This window comes from Ailuropoda melanoleuca, chromosome 6 (assembly GCF_002007445.2).
Source record: "Ailuropoda melanoleuca isolate Jingjing chromosome 6, ASM200744v2, whole genome shotgun sequence".
NCBI lineage: Eukaryota > Metazoa > Chordata > Mammalia > Carnivora > Ursidae > Ailuropoda > Ailuropoda melanoleuca.
The window spans coordinates 78,472,355-78,493,818 of NC_048223.1; the positions used below are offsets into that span (position 1 = coordinate 78,472,355).

General features: G+C 50.0%; 1 long non-coding RNA gene and 1 pseudogene across 2 annotated transcripts; both read left to right on the plus strand.

The window, feature by feature from the left end:
- Positions 1–430: 430 nt before the first annotated feature.
- On the plus strand, positions 431–20,446 carry LOC117802704. 2 transcript variants are annotated; one of them, XR_004626178.1, is made up of 4 exons: positions 431–982; positions 1,895–2,001; positions 3,705–3,770; positions 20,047–20,446. It is a non-coding gene; the product is annotated as an uncharacterized LOC117802704 (long non-coding RNA). The 2 variants fall into 2 exon arrangements; XR_004626177.1 differs by lacking the exon at positions 20,047–20,446 and having other exon boundaries at positions 3,705–5,400.
- LOC109490062 lies at positions 9,575–12,941 on the plus strand (annotated as a pseudogene).
- Positions 20,447–21,464: the final 1,018 nt, after the last annotated feature.

Consider the following 21,464-nt stretch of genomic DNA (forward strand, 5'->3'; position numbering starts at 1 on the left):
GAGCCAGATATGGGTGTGAGCTCTTGGGGCCATCATTCTCAGCCTCAGTTTCCTTTGTGTAAAGCAGGAACCACATTCTTACCACAAATGGCACCAGATCCCACAACTTGGCACACAGTAGGTGCTCAAGAAACGGCAGCATTGGAGTGGAGACATTTGGGTAAGGAAAGTGATGGAAGGGCAGGCGAGGTCCGCTCGCAGGGCTGTTGCGCAGGGACACTATCCAGTGAGCATTGGTGGGACACTTACTGTGACACAAAGTGCGGAAGGGGAAAGAAACTGCTGGCGCCTATTCGTAGAGAAGCTGCATTCGGGGAGCATAGCACACACAAAAATGGGGCAACTCCACTTTCACAATTTCCTCTTCTGCAAAATGGGGTTATTAATGCCCTCCCCCCCGGGGGGGCATTAATGAATGAAATGAGAAAATCCAAGCGAAGGACTTACATAGAGCTGGCCCTTAGTGGGCTATACCTGTTACATTGCAAAGGAGTCAAAGTCCAAAGGGCAGACGGTCATCCGACTGCTGCTCAAGGTCCCACAATCCATCTAGTGTCCAGACCAGAGCACCCGGGCCTGCCCAGGGGAGGCCACGCGCGAGGCCCCCAGACTCTGAGGCCCGGAGACAGGTTTGTCGAGGTTTGGGGGTGGTCGGTGAGCCCGCGGCGCGTCTGAGGCCGAGGATCAGAGCGAGCTGGACAGAAACTGAAGCACAGCACTGACCCGCGCTGGGAGGCCCGCCGGAGGAGGCCCAGTCCGGCGGAGCCTCCGGGAGCCGAGAACGTCTAGAGTCAGACACACGGGCGGGACTAACCGGGGCGCGGGGTGGAGCCTGCCGTCCGGGGCTGGGCTGGGTGCTGCCGGGTGGGCCTGCGGCCGCGGTCCTAGCTCCTCCCAGTTCCCCGCGGCCCGGCCGGCGCCCTGCTCCGAGGAGAAGCGCCTGCTTCCTTACTGGGTGGCCCAGTAAATGTTTCTCTGACCTGTAAGTCTCATTCCCCAGAGTAAGGGCTGAGGCTGCTGGTCTCTCCCGGCGCTGAGCACACAGCAAACGCTAAATAATTGCTCTCTGAATAGTATGTTGGAGCTGCGTCGGGCTCCTTGCTGCCTGAGCTGCCGGTGCAGTCAACACAGTAACCGGAGGGGCCTTCTACTGAGCGCCCGGCGTTCTAGCCAGCCTGCCTGTGAGGCTGGGATAGGATTCCCATTTTCCAGAGGAGGAAACCAAAGCTCAGAGAGGCCCCCTCTGCACGCTGACTCCGTGCACCCGGACCCCGCGGGAGCCGGACTCCCGAGCAGCGCTTTCCCCGCAGCTCTGCTGGGCTCCCTGCGCAAGGCCCGCGGGCATGGGGGCCCTGGGTTCAGCTTGGGCCGCGGACCAGCCCTTTCTCCCCTGTCTGGGGGCCCGGATTCCGGCCGGCCCCCAGCTCACACCCGAACCTCCCTCCCCGAGCCCGGCTTCAGGCGAGAGCCCTGGAGAGGGGGTGGGGGCGGGGCGGGCAGGGAGGGGAGGCATGTCACCATATATCCCCGTCAGATTAAAAAACTAATTTGAAAAGATTAATGTATTCCATTCTTGTTACGCTGGCTCTGATACCTCTGGGCCCGCGGCCGCTCTGCCTCCTGATTATTGAATTTTTATGGCCTGGTAATTAATTGCAGATTCCCTGTTTTGTTCTATTTCTTTTTCTCTGACATTTTAATTTCAACAAAAAGCAGTGGTCTCCATGCAGGTTCTCTCTGGAGATCCTAATGGTCTATAAAACAGAATGACTTATAGACGTGGCACCCACTTCAGTTGGCGAGCGATTGTTTGAAACCTTGCTGATCACGCAAAATTTAATTTTTCCACCTCCCTCCCCCCTTTGCTACTCATTTCTTGTCTCTCGTGCTGCAGCACCAGTGTCTCCGCTCACAAGGAAGGGAGCAAAGCGTTGTCCCAGGATCCCACAGCGCCTTTTCCAGAGGGCTGAAAACAGTCGGTTCTGCTGCTTTTCCTCAGAGGTGCCCCTGTGGGGGTGGGGGAGGGGGGAGCTGGGCCTCCCCAAAGGGCCCTGTGGATGTGGGCAGCTTCCCCCAGGGGCAGGAGGAGCTGGGGAAGGGGAAGACCATTTCTACCTCTCTCAGTTGCCTTTTTGGTCAAATGTAGGTCAAATGCCCCACTAGGCACCGAGGAACCCTCAGGCTCAGGGGGGCAGAGACCATGGGAGCCCCTTCATGCCTTTAGGTCCATGCCGGGAAGGGAGGGCTGTGACTCCTGGCAAATTCTTAGCCAAACCAGGCCATTGGAAACAGCTGGCCACAAAATGGGTTTGGAAGAGGCCCCTGAATTTCTATCCTGGTACTCCCAAATTCTACTTCTCCTTCCTGCTAACATCGCAGAGGCTGGGTCTTCTCCCCCAGGGTCCCCCAGGGCTGCTGAGGGCAGGAGCAGAAGACTAGGGTCATAGAGTCCAGTGAGGCCTAAGGGATTAGAATGGGGAAGTGTTCACGGGCTGCACAGGTAGGTGAGGGGAGACAGTAGGGGGCAGTGGCGACTGTGGCGCTCCAAAGCTCACTCCCCATCCACAGGCATGGCAGCCGCTTGGCTGAGGCCTATGCCGCCATATGGGAAGATGGGTGCAGTGTGGCCAGAGCTGCAAGAAAGGTTGAAATCTGGCCGGTAATATGAAACCATAATTTTAAACATTTGGATGACTTTTTTTTTTTTTAGCCCTGCATCAGCCAAACTGACTAACTCTTTGATCTCTGTGCCCAAGGGACCACTGTTTCCTCTGAATGGGAGCATGGATCAGAGAAGTTAAGACATAGCTAGAGTGGAGTCTGTTGGGGCTGGCTGACTCTTCTGCCCTGCCCCCACCTCAGGAATCCTCTTCCTACCTGTGGGCCCTCCATCCCATTCCTACACTCCATGGGCTCTCCCAGAGACACCTTTGACTCTCTCCAGGTCTTGCCTCCGTAGGCCTCTCCAAACAGAAACTTGCTGCCTGAAGTCTGACCCCAGCTGGGGGAGAGGATGGCATCTGTTAACCTAAGCCTTCGGAGTGGGGGGCGGTTCCTGACTCCAAGGACTCTGGGGGGTGTTCTGGGCCGAGCAGGTGGATGCAGATAGACCATGAGTTAGGGGCTTCTGGGGCTCCTCAGACAAGCTGGGAGGCTGGAGAGCCATGGCCTGCCTGTGCCTCCACTGAGCTGAGAGGCTACAGAGCGGGTGCGGGCGAGGTCCCAGCCTCCGGTGCCCCTGCTCCCTTACCTGGACAGGCCGAGTGGCCACGTGACGGCATGGGCTCTAGAATCAGGCGGCCTTGGGGTCTGTCATCAGTCCCCCCACTCTGTGGCTGTGTGAGTTCAGAGTCTGGCACCTAGAAAATGGGGGTGATACCTCTGTCTTGACGTTTCTGTTGCTGTGCCCAGCTACCACAAATGGAGGGGCATAAAGCAGCCCCCATTTACTATCTCACAGTCCCGTGGGGTAGAGGTCTGGCAAGGTGTGGCCGCATTCTCTGCTCGAGGTGTCACCAGGCGAAGGTCACGGTGTCGCTGGGGCTGTAGTTCTGCTGTGGGTCTCTGGGCTCTTCCCTCAGCCCACTAGTTGTTGGTGGGCTTCACTCCCGTCTCAGGAAGCTGCTCCACCTGCAAGGCCAGCAACGACATCTTGGATCTTTTGGGGGCTTCAAGTCACTCTGCCTTTCTCTTCTGCTTTTCAGGGCTCACGTGCTTACACTGGCCTGCCCAGATAATCCAGGGTGATGTCCCTCTTCTAAGGAGAACTGGTTAGTAACCCTAGTTACATCTGTGAAGCCCCCTTGAAGATAGGAACCACAGGATTCACATCGATGGTGGAGGTCATGGCAGTAGTGGGGGCAAAATTCTGCCTGCCGTAGCCCCTGATGACCTAGGTGTGTGTCTCGTGGAGTCACCCGTTGTCACTTTCCTCCTTGTCTGAGTGGGGATGGCCAGGGTGGTCGTGGTGGACAGTGGTCGTGGTGACTCCTGGGTGTCATGGCTTCTGTGGGACACCTTGGCTGATACTCAGGAGTCTTCAAATGGTGAAGACTTCGTGGGGCCCTCTGAGAACCAGCAGAGAGCCTCCTGGCAGCTCTTACCTCTCCACATTGAGACACTGGCCTACATTGTGTGTTCTTCCTTCCCAAAAAGAAGACAAACACACACACTTCCCAGAGGCCCCTGCCAGCACGGGACGTAGCTTCCGCCGATCAGAGGTGCTGCCCAAGACTTGAGCGCCCGTGTGGGCAGTGTGCGTGGGCCGCGTGAAGGAAGTGGATCCCTGGCAAGCAAGTGTGAGAGCAGCGGCCGCGCCTGTTCTGCTGGGGTGGTTCGGGGAAGCCTCGACCCAGAGGTGGGCTGTGCTGGCAGCTGTGTTTTCGCTAGAACAGTCCCATGGGGGGAGTGGGTGGGCCTTCTGGCTGCCGCGGTCCGGGTCTAGTACAGCACCCAAGCCTGATTCTCTGGTCCTGCCAGCCAGCGGTTTGCAACAGGGTGCAATTTACTATTTGCAACTAAGTAGATTCTGTTTGCAACAAAGTGAAATCTGCTGTTTGTCACAGAGCAGCGTACAAGGTTCGCAGTTAAGAATCCTGCCTGGTACGCACTCTTCGGTGGGACTGATTCTCCCACCTCCAGTGGACACTGTTAATGGGCTACCTGGTCTCTCTTGAAGCCCTTCTGCTTCCTTGTGCCTTGCCAACAGGAGCCTGATTTTGTTCAGGCAATGTGCCCAACGTTGGCGGATGACTTGTAGTTTCAGGCTGTCATGACCAACACAGTCCTTTTTTGAAGATACGTGCTTTTTCACCCTCACCTGTGGTGAATTTCTGGCCAGTGGTAAAGAAGGGCTTCTAGGACTTTTTCCTCCCTTTTCTTGTTTAGCTGTTTCTTGCCTTGAATGGGGTTGTGTAAAGATGAAATGCTTGGGACCATAGCAGCTCTCTTGTGATTGTGAGGCAATAAGGTTAATGATTAAAAAAACCCAAAGAAACAGTAAAGACAGCAAGAGGAAAGATGGGATGTCAGTCCTTGAAGACATTATCTAACCACTGAACCAACGCCAGCAACTGTTTCCCTCCAGACTCCTTGTTCCAAGAGAAAATGGAACCCGTTGTATTTAAGCCATGATTAACTGTATATTGTACTTAAGGCTCAAAAGCATTCCTGATACAGGCCTGCGCTCACAGGCGTGGTTTAGAGTTAACCCCGTTTGCGTTTTCTTCAGTGTAGAGTATCAGATTCCCCACTGTCCTCAAAATCATGCCCTCCAAAAGTGAGTCCTCATTTTCCTCAGGGGTGAGCTTTCTCATAGGAGATGGCAATCCGCCTATGTGGCTGGCCCAGTCCCTCCCATCCTGATGAGTACAAACACCAGCACTGGCCACCCCCACAACTCCCCCCCCCCCCCCCCCCCGCAGACCTGTGGCGTATCACTGAGCTCTCCCAATCCCTGGTGAAGTAGGCGTGATCACCCACACCCTACAGGTGACTCTTACGGGAAGTGACTCATCCAAGATCTCGCAGCCTACAACCTGGGGGACTCCCCACTCCAGGGGGAGTCTCTGTGTTTGCCTCAGGGCAAGGGGTATAGCGGCTTCTGGGGCAGTGGATGATGACCGCACAAGGTGGGAGATTTTGTGCAGTAAGCTGGAGGTGGGGCTGAGGAAGCCCCGTCTTCCCGGCCTCACAGTCAGGTCTCTGCGGCAGAAGGGCCGGTAGCAGGCCCAAGCGGCCGAGGCTTCCAAAACAGCCGTGCGCTTTTCTCCCCTGGCTCAGCAGCGCGGCCGAGGGGCTCCTGCGGCAGCTGTGGCTTCAGAGCGTTGAGGCCAGGGCTGCCTGGGGAGGTGCGCGCCCCGCGGACAGCACGGGCGCAGGAGGCCGACCGCACTCGTGGGGTTAAAGCCTGTGCTCGGTGCTCAGCGTCAGCTCGCCCACTCCGGGGACTCCGGGGAGGCAGCCTGGGACTCAGGGGTTCAGACGGTGGCATAGGACGCCTCTCTGTGCTTGTGTACATCTAGCGGCCTGAAGCTGGCCCCGGGGACAGTGTGTGTGCCTTTATCAGAGTTTTGTGTGTTTGAATGGAGCCACACTAAACAATCAGAAAACTTCACAAGAATTCAGATTTGATTTCCATGTCTTTTGAAAAGGCGGAAGGTTCGAGAACGGTAGGCTCGTTTTGCAGCCTGGCAGGTTAACTGGCATTGGGTCATGCCTGCCCCCAGTGGATTGGTGCCCTTGCCCTGGTCTCCACCGCTCCCTACTGCTCCAGACCCAACACATTTCACCCGCATTTCATACTGGTCTCTGTCCTGCTGGCACATGAGCTGTGACCTCTGATTTAACGCACTCCCCGAAGGCCCAGAGAGGAGGGACATCTGTGCAGGGTACGTAGCCAGTAAGGGAGCCTTTTTTTCTCTGTCTCTCTTCCTAAGAACTTCATCTGCATCCTGGAGAGCGTCCCTCTTCTAGGGGCCACACCGGCAGCCCAGTCTCTGCCACCCGCTTCTGTTGGCTCAGATCGGGTCCTCTCCCTTAGAGCAAAGCTGTTCACGTCATGGCTGAAGCTCGGAACACAGTTGGCATTGGTGCCCTGAGAGCACAGTCTCCTGCAGGCGGAAAGCCAAGCTGAGATGAAGCTTTGGGAGATGCTGTGGGAACCCAGGTCCCTGAGCTACATAGGGAATCCCTCTTAGATGTGTAAAAATAGGATACTAACTGCTGATACTTATATAGCACTTACTGTGTTCCAGCCATTTCTTGTAACTTCATATTAACTCACTTAGTCCGCACATTAATCCTGTGAGGGGCAACGTATAATTTTTTATCCCCATCTTCAGTTGAGAAAGCTGAAGCACAGAGAGGTTAAGCAACTTCCCCAAAGTTGCACAGCCTGTAAGTGGTAGAGGTAGGATTTGATCTTTGATCCTAAGATTTCAAGGCTTACAGGTTTTTTTTTAAAAAGATTTTTATTTATTTATTTGTGAGAGAGAGAGAGAGAACGAGCAGGGAGGACGGACAGAGGGAGAGGGAGAAGCAGACTCCCTGCTGAGCAGGGAGCCCGATGGACTTGATCCCAGGACCCTGGGATCATGACTGAACTGAAGGCAGATGATTAACCAGCTGAGCCACCCAGGTGCCCAGGGCTTATAGTTCTTAATCACTGAAGTGGCCTACAGGAAATTCCTATGGAGGTGGCTGCTTTTCCTATCATGTCTTATTTCACCCTGAGACTTGCCCAACAAGGTAGGGTTGGGTTTTGTGGTGAGTGACAGAAAAATCCAAAAGGGTAGCAACTTAACCAAGAGAGAATTTGATTTCTATTTTATAGAGATGCAACTTGGAGGTAGTAAGGAGGCTCCAGGGCCAACAGGGATTCAGGCTTCTACCCTGTTGTGCTGCCATCCTCATCATGTGGCTTCTCTTCATTGAGCAATATGGCTGCTTGAGCTCCAGCCATCCCATCTTCACCCTAATTTTCAGGAGAAAGAAAGGGACAAAACAGGACTCACCCCCCTCCTTTAAGGACACTTCCTGAAAGTTTCGCAGGATACTCCTACTTGCATTATTTGATCAGCATTTAGTCATATGGCCACACTTCAGTTTAGAAATAGTCTTTCTTTTAGAGCATTATATTCTCAGAGAGAAATCAGTTCATTAAACTTAAAAGGGAGAATGGGTACTGGGAACATTTAGCTGCCTTTTACAGATAAAGAAACTGAGGCTCTGAGAGGCGAACAACCACGTCACACAGCCAGAAAAAAGATGAAGCCTGGACCTTCTGTCCCTGGGCCCTGTGGATCAGATAGGGCTTCGAGGACACACTCTGCCAATTTCCTGGGGTGAGGGTGTGTGCGGACAGTGGATATGTGCATTATCCCCTTCCTAGGCCCCAGAAACACCCGGGGCCCAGGTCCTGCTCGCCAGACACTTCCTTGTGCCTTCAAGCACTGGCAGCCTCTCTGGGCCCAGATCCGTCATCCTGGCACCAACCCTGCCCCGGGCCTGACTCCATCCATCCCACTAATGCCGGCATCGACTGTGCTCGGGCACGTTCCTGAGGCGGCCTCAAGAGCGCTGAATAATTCAGGCCTGTGTAATGGGATAATGAATTTACCGACAACCCAGTGTGGTCTCGGTACTTCCATTTCAAGAAATACTGACTCCCCAGGCCCACTCAGCAGGCTGGAGACGTACAGATGCCAAGAAACTCTTGGCTCTGCCCGCCTCATGGGGTTTAAGCCCGATTTGGTGGAGGCCCTACTTTGGTCTCACTGGTCCTTCCAGTGCCTGGGCAAGTGGCCAGTCTGGGGGCCAGGGCTGCCCGGTTGGAACTTTGGGGCGGGTGGAAGTGGAATCAAAGAATCTGGGAAGGAAGAGCTAGCAAGGAGTCTAGCAGTCCCTCGGTCCCACATGCCCGTCTTATGCACAGGGAAACTGAGGCAGCAGAGGGGTTGCGCCCGTTCTCTCGCACGCTGTGTCCTGTGGCTGGGAATGCCAGGGATGACTTAGGGCTCTGGGGAGGAGAGCTGCTTGTGTTCCTTCGGGCCGGCTGGCGGGCTCATCCCCCAGCTGCTGCAGCGTTGCTGCTAATGGCTCCCAGCTGCCCCTTCCCTGGAAGCGACTTCCCAGCAGACGATCCCCCCCGCCCCCCGAAGGCCGCACACAGGCTGGGCGGACTGCGGCCAATGGCTGGCTGACGCAGTACAACAGGCCATGCCACGCCTCAAGGTAGGACCAACTCTGTGAGGTCACTCAGGCTGCAGAGCCCTCAGTGGGACCAGGCTGTGGCTAGACCCCCGCTGAGACCACATTCTGACTTAGCTTTTACCCTTTCCCTCTGCTGTTCCCCTCACTCCCTTTCTCAGAGCCTCTCCCAGGAAACCATCTGAATAGGGGTCCCTGATTCAGGCTCTGCTCCTGGGGAATCCACCTAAGACACCCTGCATTTCCTGCTCCAAGCCCTCCCTTCTGAGGCTTCCCCCAGAGGGCTAAGAGGGGTTCAGAGCCAGGAATCCTTGGCCTTGACCCTGGCTCTGCTGTGTGACTATGAGGCAATCACTTCTGTGCCCTGGACCTCGGTTTCCTCATTTGTATGTTTGGGGTTGGGGGAGGCTCTCTCTGGTCCCTTCCAGCTCTGAAGGTCTGTGATATGACTTGAGATGCTAAGAAGGCTTCTCCTGCCCGTACCTATCCCCACATGTGCATGGAGCCCTACCTACCACTGGGGCGTCACCTTTTCTCTGAACTTGAGATGACGATGAGTTTCACATTGGGAGATCATGCTGCAGGTCAGAATTTCTCAAGGTGGGATCCTTAGTTCATCTGCAATAAAGTCCCGTGCCTGAACGGGTGTTTATTATTAATAAACTCCCTCCCCCAACCCCACTTTTTAAATGTGGTACGTGATGTCTGGAGCTGCAGCAGCTATCTTTGAACCATGAGGAAACAGCACGAAATGAAAACAGCAGGGTAATAAGGATGGTGAACAGAAATATAGAAAGAAACTAATTTTCAATGGTGTTCTCAATTATTGCATAAAACCTGAAAACACCTACCTCTAGAATCTCAGTGTGTGAAAGAATTATCTTCGTTGCTCAAGAAGTTTTGGTTGACTTTTCTGTTATTTGCTGTCCAACTCATTCCAAACAAATCAACACTAAATCGTAGTAACAATCCTCTAAATTAGGGATTACTACTAGCTCAGAGAGGTTGAGTGATACAACGACAGTCACGTAGCTGGCAAGTGGCAGCATTCTTTTGGGCTGGAGGTTTCAAGTTGGAGGAATTTTGATTATTGATAAAGAGTTTAATTCCTGTCTCCTCTGCCATATGTATCCTATTGTAGTCTGACCCCTGGGAATAATCCCCCTCCCGTACCATTCTGGTCTTTGGTCATTCCTTCCCCCATCCATCCCACCCTGGGTCTCAGCTTAGAGACCTGGGAAAGGTCCCTTGTGGGGTGGGGGAAGAAGGTGGCAGGTAGCCACCTTTCATTCCTTCCTGGAGTTTCCCTAATGAGTGTGGCCAAAATCTGGTACCAAAGACTGAAGAGAAGGTTGAACCCATTTTGGAGATAATTCTAGCTTCTAACCAGTCCTGGACCCTTGTCGGGGGTTAGAGCCGAGAGAGGGAAGGAGCCTAGAGACACAAAAATAGACAGATAGAGGTGGGGAAGAACAGGGTGAGAGAGGGAGAGGGAGAGTAGGAGGAGGGCAGGAGGAAGGGAGAAGAGAAGGGTCTAGGTTTTAGAGATAAATGTTCAGACAAACATGACGAAGAGTCTCAGCTCAGGCACAGACTAGAATGTTCCCTCCTCCTCCAGCTTCAGCTGCTTCATCCTGTGATGGAGTAGTCTAGAACGCTCCCTTGTAGGGAGCTTGGCAAGGACCGAGGGTGCAGTACCGACCTGCAGCAGATGCTCAGCTGAATGGGCGCTCTTGCCGGGCACGCGCTGCTCTGACGGTCTTGGTTGCCGCTCTGAGGGCAGAGGCAGGATTGGAGAGGCGGGGGATGCGACCTTGGACAAACCTTTGGTCGGCCTCCACTGGAGAGCAGAGGCCTGGGGGGGCGGGAAGGGCGTATGCTTGAGCTTGTACCCATCTCCCCGAGGCGGCCAGGTGACACCAATGCCCGAGGGGCCCCAGCGCATCCAGCCCCAGCTGTTTGAGTCTTCCCAGCCCAGATGCCAGCGCTTGAGATGGCCACAACCCCAGCCACCAACACATGCTTGACCGAGTGGGAACTGCCTGGAGTCCAGACTGCCTCCTGATTCAGGAGCAGAATAAATGATCACGTATAAGTTTCCCAGGACTGCCTAGGTTACAAATGACCACAGACTAGGTAAAAAACCAGAAACTTATACTCTCACAGTTCTGGAGGCTAGAGTCCAAAATCAAGGTGTTGGCAGGGTTGGTTCCTTCCCAGGGCTCTGAGGAAGAATCTGTTCCCTGCCTCTCTCCTAGCTCTGGCAATGGTAGGCAATGCTTGGCTTTCCTTGGCTTGCAGATACATCTCTCCAATCTCTGCCTCCATCTCTGCGTTGGGTTCTCCCCGTGTCTCTGGTCCAGATTTCCCTCTTTCTATACAGACACCAGTCGTATTTGATTAGAGGCCCACCTTACCTCAGTACGACCTCATCTTAACTGATTACATGTGCAATGATTCTGTTTCTCAAATAACATCATATTCTGAAGGTTAGGACTTCAACATATCTTTGTCGGGGACATAATTCAACCCTCTATACCATAGGGTTGTTTTGAGCCACTGTTTAGAGTGATACGTTATACAGCAGCAGTTCTCAGAACACCAGAATTAAGGGATGGCTGGGGAAGCAATAGAAACACCAGTAGACATGTAAGGAGATGGAAAAATTTCCGAGACCATCCTTCCAAGAGGAATGTGGTTGGAGTAAATGATTTTCTAAGTAGGTTGGGGTTGGAGTGGGGCTAGATCCTTTCCCCTAAAGACTCATGTTCCAGTAACAACATGGGCTTTGATGATAATAGACAGCTTCCCTAACGCCTTCCAATGCAGGAATAGAGCTTGGATTTTGCTTTGTAAGGTGTTTCCAGTCCCTTAAATAAGTGTTGAATATTTACTTAAAGAGAATCAACTTGATTATTAGAGTATTTCTGGCCTCCGCGTATCTCGGCATGGCCTTCTTTCCTAAGGCCTCCCCCATCAGAGCACGCAGATTAACGGTGGGGTGCAGATGTCTGGTTAAGTATTTGGCTTCTCTCTAGACCATAAGCAGCCCTGAGGGCAGGGACAGTCTCTTCCTTGTTCTCCTCTGAATTCCCAGCATGGTTCTTGGCATACAGTAGGTGCTTAATAGTTGTTTTCTGAAAACATGGGTGTTGGAAAAGGAACAAAGGGATTTAAAATCTGTATGAGGACTAAAGGCTTACAAATATGTCAGCTACAAAACATCTAATGATGCTGGGAAATATGTTTTGAAATTCCCTTTAGTAAACAAAAGAGCCTGTAAGAAAATAAGGGATTTTTGAGAGGCCAGGAACAAGTTGGAAATGTCAGCCCAGAGAAGAAAGTGGTTGCTGGGGCTGCTGCACCCCCTAGGGGCACTTACCTCGCTGGGCAGCTGACAGCTTCCACACCCTGAGCTTCTGTGGCACAGGAAAGAAGCAAGGGATTCAAAAAACTGACCAGGCAGGTTTGAAAAAAAAAGTCTCTAGAAGTTTAAGTGTATCACATTTGAAATGAAAAACTCAATGGATCAGTTAAATAGACCAGACACAGCTGGAGAGGGAATTAGTACACTGGAAGACAGACCTGAAAATACCACACATCATTCAGCACAGAAAGAAAAATGGAAATGGAAAAGAGGTTAAGAGACATGGAAGACGGAATGAAAAGCTCTAAGATATGTCTAGTCAGCTTTTTGGAAAGCAATTATAGGGATAATGGGAGAGAGGCAATGTTCAAAGAGATAGTAGCTGAGAATTTTCTATGATTATTAAAAAAACATGAATCCTGGGGGAGTGAGGTGACCTGGAAGTCCCTCCAGCCATGGTGTTATGCTGTGCGGAAGAGAGGCGGATTTGTAAACCCTGGAGTGAGCTTCTGGCTCCCCGAGCCCACTACCATGCAGAGACCGTGGGTGAAGCCACCATCACCATGTTTGACCAGGAAGCAAAACCTTCCACTGAGGACCTGGGGGATAAGAAGGAAGGAGAATACATCAAACTCAGTCATTGGACAGGAGAGCAGTGAGATTCACTTCCAATTGAAAATGGCAACACATCTCCAGAAACTCAAAGAATCGTGCTGTCAAAGACATGGAGTGCCAATGAATGCACTCAGGTTTCTCTTTGAAGGTCAGAGAACTGCTGATAATCACACTGCAAAAAACTGGGAATGGAGGAAGAGATGTGATTGAAGTTTATCAGGATTAAAAAGGGGGTCATGCAGTGATTTAGTTATTTGTATTTTTTTTCTTTACCCTCAATCCTTTTTTTATTTTTAAAAATAGTTCTTTTGTAATATGGTATTCAGTATGGATTTGAAAACTGGCACCCCATCCCCTTAAAACATCTGGTAATTTGAATTCTCGGGCCTGTTATTCATTATCACTTGTTTTTGTTGTGCTCGTTTTTGGTGGTCAAACCTCAGCCCCCTTCATATGGCCCTCTCCTTTTTTAAAAAAAAAAAAAAGATTTTATTTATTTATTTGACACAGAGAGAGACAACCAGCGAGAGAGGGAACACAAGCAGGGAGTGGGAGAGGAAGAAGCAGGCTCATAGCGGAGGAGCCTGATGTGGGGCTTGATCCCAGAACCCTGGGATCATGACCTGAGCTGAAGGCAGACACTTAACGACTGAGCCACCCAGGTGCCCCCTTGCCCTCTCCTTTTTAAAAAATAACATGTGTGCACAGAGAGGCTGCCTTTTCCAGGATTGCATTTTCAGGCTTGTGATAAATAAGATTGACCAATGCAAGTGTCCATAATGACTTTCTCGTTGGCCCTGAAGTTCTGGTACGTGATTGCTTCATTCCTGGACTATAACTTCCAGTGGGAGATGAACGTTTTTCAGAGAACTGAACTGTGAAAAAAATGACCTTTCCTTAACTTGAAGGTACTTACCAAATTTGAGGGTCTGGACCAAAAGATGAGAAATATCAGGCTGGAGTCGAGATGACAGAGATGGTGAGAGTAATGACTAATTACAAAGATGGCTTCACTGAAGAGAAAGTATTTCAAGATAAAAGAAAAGTCTTGTCAGTAGATTGAGAAAAGTTCTAATTTTCATTAGCAGTTAATAAAGTTATTCATGCAGAAGTGTATTCAACAGAACACTGCTCTTTTTAATTTTATCTGTACTTTTTAGCCTGGGATATGGGTTTTAAATGGACATTGTATCAGCTTCATTAAAATAAGCAAAATATTTGTAAAAAAAATAATTAAAAAAAACCTCCGTGAATCCTCAAATTCAAGAATTCCAGTGAATCCCAAACAGGATAAATAAAAACAAGTCCATACAAAGATACATTATAGTCAAATTGTGGAATGCCAAGGACAAGGAGAAGATCTTCAAAGTACTAGAAAGAAAAATTTTTGTGGGTCACAACTGCTATAGTTAGAAGAAATTAGACTAATGGCTGATTAGTTATAATAGTATTAAAAGTAACAATGAAAGAAGAGAAGTAGATTTAAAGGGCTTTTAAAAAGTTATACCAACCAAAAATTGTATACCTGAATTCCCAATAAGACTGAAATGATTTCTTAAATGATAATTTATCTTTTAAGAATAAGTGTCGGGGCGCCTGGGTGGCTCAGTCGGTTAAGCATCCGACTCTTGGTTTCGGCTCAGGTCATGATCTCAAGGTTGTGAGTTCAAGCCCTGCATTAGTTTCCATGCTCAGTGTTGAGTCTACATTTAAAAAAAAAAAAAAAGTTGACCACAGATATATGGGTATTTATTTACTCTCACTTCTAGGTTATTGATCTACATATCTTTGTGTCAGTACCGCATTACCTTGATTACTGTTACTTTGTGACAAGTTTCGAAGTCAGGAAGTATGAGTCTTCCTACTCTGTTCTTTTTCAGTATTGTTTTGGCTGTTCCTGCTCACTTGGAATTCCATATGAATTTTAGAATCAGTCCATCCATTTTTTAAAAAAGATTTATTTATTTATTTATTTTAGAAAGGGGGTGCAGAGGGAGAGAGAGAATCCCAAGCAGACTCCCCACTGAATGCAGAGTCTGATGGTGGGGGCTTAATCTCACGACCCTGAGATCATGACCTGAACTGAAATCAAGAGTCTGACGTTTAACTGACTGGGCCATGAAGACGTCCCTCATCCGTTTCTATAAAGAAGTCAGCTGAGGTTCTGGTAGGGGTTATATTGAATTGGTACTCAAGTCTTATGTCACTTTTCAGGGTAAACACAGCTTCAATCACCTTGTCCACCTGGATAGGACCAAAGGGCCTCCTGGCCAGGCTGGTCTGACGTGCCCCCATATGTGGGTCCTTAAGTGGCCACGTCAGTGTGGGTGTCACTGGGACTGAATATGCATGGTAAGAGTGTAGATGGCTGAAATAGGAACCCAGGTCTTTGAGAACCTTCCAAGGTTGTTGCTATGACTGTAGTAATGGCTGGTCTTAGGTTGGGTCCCCAAGAAGCACACCTTGAGATGAGGATTTGAGTAAAAGTAGTTATGTGAGAGGTGGTCCTAGGAAGTGCTGAAAGGAGAGTGGGTAAGTGGGCCAGGGGAGGGAAAGAAGTCAGGACAGTGTGCCTTAGTGCGCAGGTTATTGATATGGGCATCTGAGGCTCAGTCCTACTGGGAACCTCTGGGAGAGGGTATAGAATAGGGTTTCTCAGCATCCACACTACTGATATTTTGGGCTGAAAAACTATTGGCTGGGGGGCTGTCCTGTGCTCTGTAGGAGGTTTATTGACCTCCTGGCCTCTACCAACTAGATGCAGGTAGCAAACGTTCCACCAGGATATCTCCAGACATTGTCAATGTCCCTTGGGGGCAAGATCATACCTGGTTGAGAACCAGGTGTATAGAACATGTCTCAGAATTGTCCCATCCAAGAGGGGAGGGAGCTGGGATATTTGCACACCAACTCCCATTCATCATTGTTTTAGGGTTGTCCTTGGGGGTGTCAAGTCCCTGGTCCCTCTGGCCTGTCGTGAGGGTCTACTGAGCATGATCCCAGGCCAGAGAAGGCTCTCAGGCAGTGTCGTAGATGCCCATAGTAGGAAGTCACTAGCAAGCGTGGATTTAATGAGGGCTCAGGGGATGTGGGCGCCCAGATCCCACACCATGCGTCTTGGGAGACCCTGATTCCTCCTCAGATCTGCAGCCTGGCCTGGAAGTCCATGTTCCTGAGCTCCGCAGTTCCCAGTGTGTACTTAGTGCTGAAACTAACCCATCCTGGAGCAAGGCTTCAGCCCCTCACCCCGCTTCCTGCGGGCCTGGCCCAACTCCTGCGGGATGAGGAAAGATGGAATAGAAAAGCTCCATGTTTTTTTTTCTTTTGAAGATTTTGTCCATTTATTTGACAGAGAAAAAGAGAGAGAGAAAGAGAGAGGGAGAGAACAGAAGCAGAGGGAGTGGCAGGCAGAGGGAGAGGGAGAAGCAGGGTCCCCACCCAGCAGGGAGCCCAATGTGGGGCTGGATCCCAGGACCCCAAGATCATGACCCGAGCCGAAAGCAGATGCTCAACTGACTGAGCCACCCAGGTGCCCGCAATAGAAAAGTTTTAGACTGGAAAGGCCCTCAGTGATCTTGTTTTCCTGGGTAGAAGGCACTGGGGGGGGAAAAGTGTGCTCGCAGAATCCCCCTCCTGTCCATATTTCAGCTCCACAAAATGGGTCTCAGCTCACTTGCAGGGTCTCCTGAACCATCGGATTGGCCTAAAAGGATGTTGTCCTTTTTCAGGATGCTGTGTGGTTTGGGGCAAGACATGTTTCTTCTCTGGGCCTCGGTGTCCCTTATGTAAAAAACAGGAGGGTGGTGGAGTGGACCAGGTGACCTTGAAATGTCCTTCTATCTTGAGTGACTGCTCAGAGCCCAGGGAGGCAGCGAGGAGTCACCGCACAGCCAGAGCCTGGGGCAGCCAGAAAATATGACTCTGTGACAGCTCGGGCCCCCAGTGACGTTTCTGGCCTCTGATCTCTGAGCATTTCCACTGTGTGCCTGACACTCTGGGCCTGGTCACAGCCCAGCTCGGCCCCTCGCTCACTCAGGAACATCTGCTATAGCATTTACCACGTTAATAGATTAGCTTTGAGAATCGGGCAGGTGTTTTCCACCCAAGCCAAAAAACATCAAAATCAGATTGCTCTCCAAACCTTTCCACACAGGCAATCGAGTTAGAATGACTCATACGGTCTAACAGATAATAAAACACACATAACATTTGCTTTAAGGTACAGGCGGGGGTATTTTGTCCCGCGCTTAGGAGAAACAAAAACTCACTCTATTTGGGAATAGGGTAATTGAATACAGATGGGAGGAGGTAAATGAAAGAATTTAGCAAATATCTCAGTGGAATAGCTAATGGGAATGAGACAGAATAGGAAATTAAAAATTATTCGAAGCAGATGGACCATTCTTTGAGTTTTTAAAAATTTATTAGGGCTGTGAAAAAATGTGTCTGTTTATTTTCTATGGCCATGAAATTAATGACTTGGTGAGTTTTGCTTGTGCAATTTTATGACTGCCGTGTCATCTGTCATAATTTGGGGACTGTTTGATATGGATTTATGAATGTCCCCACCCCCCTACCCCTCCCTGATTTATTGGTGTGGGTCATGCATGAATTAGGCTGTCCCCTATGGAAGGTGTGAGACCAATGGCAGCATAACCCCCGCAGGCCCTGGGCAGGGGACCTTGGGAGATTCTCAGCCCAGAGGTGAGTGGAAAAGCTGTGGAGGGTCACTCCGGGGCTGTGGGAAAGGGGCAGGCCTGACCTAGCTGAACTTCCTCTGCGGGGGTGAGCCCAGCCTGATCCCCGCTGGGGAGGGGGTGTTGGGGAAGGAGCTTCTTGCCACCTGCTGGAAGCTTGAAGCCAACCCAGGCTGCTAGTGCTTGGCTGGGGGTGGGGGCTGCTGCCACGGCCTCAAACCAGCCGGTAAGGGCCACCTGGCTCTCGGTGCCTTTAGCCCCTGGAGTGGGGCTCATCTGCCCCCAGAGCTGAGGCTCAGGGAAGAAGAAAATTCACCTTGCCTGGCACTCTGTGCCTGGCCAGGTGCTTCAGTGCGTCCTGCAGGTGGTGGTGAATACAGGGCTTTCCAACCAGCACACTTGTGTCCAGCTTTGCCCTGATTCTTCCCGGCTCTGTGGTTTGGGGCTGGTCACTACCCTCTCTGAACCTGTTTCTTCCTCTGTAAAGTAGGAATAGAAATGTCTAACATTAGGGATGTTTAAAGGAGATAATGCAATGCCGCTGGCACATAGCAAAGTAAACGTTAGCTAGTATTATTCTTAATAATCATCCGGTCAACATCTTGAGATAGATATTATTATTTCTACCTGACAGATGGGGAAGCTGAGGCTCAGAGAGTTTAAGTGATTTGCCTGAGGTCACACAGTCCAAGTGGTGGAGCTGGGCTTTCTGCACGGATTTGCTCTTTCCTCTGTAACTGTGGGGCCCAGCCTCTTCTGAAGTGGGAAAATCCAGATTTCTGGAGGTACATTTCTTGTACATTCACGACTTTGTTCTCTGGTTCCTCTGACTGGACCTGGCCTAATTCCTCACCTGGCCTGGGGCGAGGAGGTCACAAATTCGGTCCTGGTGGCCAGTCCCTTCTGTTGCTTGGATTCCCTATGGGGACAAAGAGCCTCATATTAACCCATTGCTGGGGCTAACTGGACACCTACAAGGTGTGGGTGGGAGGTGTCCAGCCTCAGGACATTCCAATCTCCTACTACCCCAGACTAAGCTCCCAGATGATACTGGGGAAAAGGGCTTGCTGTGATTGGAGCTCGACGTCTGCCCCAGGCCAGGGAGTTTTCTGAGTTCTTCTCTTTAGCTCCACCCATTCTGAAAAATTCAACTCCCTGGGGGCCCCTCTGAGCGCCTCTGAATTAGTAACAATAATAACTCCTATTTACTGAGCACCTGTGATGGTCCTGCTACTGTGCAATGTGTTCCTGCAATCCACCATTTTTTCTCCACTGGTTAAGTAGTTGCTGAGTGCTTTCTGTGTGCCTGCTACTGTCCCAGCACTGGGGATTCAGTGGGGAACAAAACATACATGGTCTTTGTCTTCACTGAACTTGCATTCTAGTGAGGAGGATAGGCAGTCAGTAAACACTTCTCTCTCTAATGCCTTAGGTGTATTAAGGGGCTTTGAAGAAAATTAAAACAGGGTAAAGGAGAGAGAGGGATGGAGGTGGTGGGGGTGGGAGTAGAGTCTATTTTAGAAAGTCTGGTCAAGGAAGGCCTCTCTGGCAACGTAATATTTTGAGCTGAGACCTACAGGCCGTGGGCTGTGCATATGGCTATCAGAAAAAAAGCTTTCAAGTATAGGGAACAAGTGCAAAGGCCCTGAGGTAGGAGGCTGGTTGGCAAATTCAAGGAATAGCAAGCAGGCTTGAGCAGGATAAATGAAGAGGAGAATAATTTTAAAGAACATTATCTGATTTGATCTTTACCATTACTGGTGAGGACACAGAGGCTCAGAGAGGTCAGGTCATTTGGCCAAGGTCACACAGCAGAGAAAGGTTCTAGCCCCAGGTCTCTCTTCTTCCCACTCTACCACACCGTTTCTCTGAATATTATAACTGGGTGATGTAGTGGAGTGGGATCAAGGGTCTAGCAAGGGCTGGAGAAGACGCAAGGCAGTTTGCAGTCCTGAGTTGTCTGGAAGGCTCCCAGAGTGCAGGAGGCCGATGGTGGCCTCAGCTGTAAAGATTCTTTAAGGCCAGGATGCTGGGCTCTGACAGGGCAAGATGGATGAGAGCTCTAGGCTTAGTACCCAGCCACGTTTCCTGAATGGTTTTCATCCAGATGGTCTCTGGGAGGATAAAGTTTAAGAAGATTGATACCTTGGGAAGGAAGGACAGGAAGGAGAAAGGGCTCCTAGCCAGCCTGCCCACAGTGGAAATGTCTCTTGTCCTCAAATAAAGGAAACTACTGCTTTGAAAGGTGTGACTGCCCAGGTTTAGTGGCCTGCGTGATTTGCAGGCCTTGGGAGTGGGGTGGGAGAGCAGGAAACGAGTGGTGAGGGCACAGGGTTTTCCTGCCTGGGAGGAGGGCAGAGGGGAGCAACCCCCACCCCTGTGGGCAGGGGCACCTGTGGCCCCTCGTGGCTAGGGGCCCACCCTAGTCTCCTCCGCCCGGCCAGGATTTCTCCATCTCCTGCTTCTTTCACCTCTCAATGACCTAGTAGTTGCTACGGATCCCTTGTGCTCACAGCCGCATGCCTCCTGGCCTCTGCTCATCCTGAGACTGGGCTTGGAAGACCATCATTCTGTGGTGGGGTGGCCAGTGAGGTGGCACGGTGTGTGTGTGTGTGTGTGTGTTAACATAAAGGATACATGGGACTTGTATCATTGCAGGAAAACTGGCATACATGCGGAAGCCTCCTGGAAGAGAAAGGACCAAGACTCTCACTCTTTCTGTGTAAGATTTGAAAGTATGAAGAACTTTTGGAATGTGTGTATGATAAAGACCCAGTGGCAATGTTCGGAAACTGACTATGGTGATGCTTGCACATTTCTGTGACTATACCAAAAACCACTGAACCGTACATTTTAAATGGGTGAATTGTATGATGCGTGAACTATATTTCAATAAGGTGGTTACTAAAACAACAAAAAGACCCAGTGGCAGGCAAGATTATTGAGGTCCCCGAAATAAAATCATCATGGGACAGGCTTGGGACCAGTGGGCTGGCTGGTAGAGAGGGGGGTGGCTCCGGGTGGGGTGGGGAAGGCAGCAGAAACCATATTCTGCCTTGGTCCAGTCATCTTCGTCTGTGCCTTGCAATTTTGTGTGTGGTAAATTATTGAAGAATATATACATTTTTAGAAAATTTCAAACAGATAAAGATACCAAAGGGGTCTTTAAGAAGATGTCAAACAGAAAATTTCATATCCAAGCGGAAAGATAAGAGTATAATGAACCCCTGTGCACCCATCACCCAACTTCAACAATTATCAATGCATGGCTGTTTAATTTCATCCACATCCCCATATACTTCTGTCCTTTCCAGATTATATTGAAGGAAATCCCACCTAGCACATCACTTCATCTGATAATACCATTATTACACCTAGAAGAACAGTAATTCCTTAAGACCATCAAATATCTGATCATTTCTGAATTTCCAAATGTCTCATTAATGTCATACTTTTAAAAAAATTCTGGTTTGACAGAGTCAGGACCTAAATAAGGTCTGCACATTGTGATTCAGTAATGATATATTTCTAAGTCTTTTTCCAATCCCATAAGTGCCTCCTCTATTTTTTTTCCTGGGGTTGATCTGTTGAAGAAACCAGAATGTTGTTCAGAAGAGTTTCTCATAGCCTGAATTTTCTAATTGTATGTTTACCAAACCTCTTCTGGACTCTGAATTTCCTATAAATTGGGTGTTGGAGCTAGAGGTTTGATAAGATTTAGGGGTTTTTGGGGGGTTTTTAGGTTTTTTTTTTTTTTTTTTTTAGTTTTTTTTGTTTGTTTTTAGCAAGCCTATTCTGTGGTGATATAGTCTTTCTTCAGGAGACACATAAGGTCTGGTTGTCTTTTCCTGTGTGTGTGATAACAGGGACCACTGATTCTATACCTAGATCCATAAATTCACAAGGGGCTGCAAAAACTATCATTCCTTCTTCATTTGCTAGCAAAGAGAAACTTCTTTGTCTGCCATTTGGTTACTGAGTACAATTGATATGGAAAAGGTAGAATAAGGCTGGATTTGTCCTTTTATTTCCCAGTCTTCAAAAGAACAAGTTAGTTTCCTATCATCTTTCTGGGT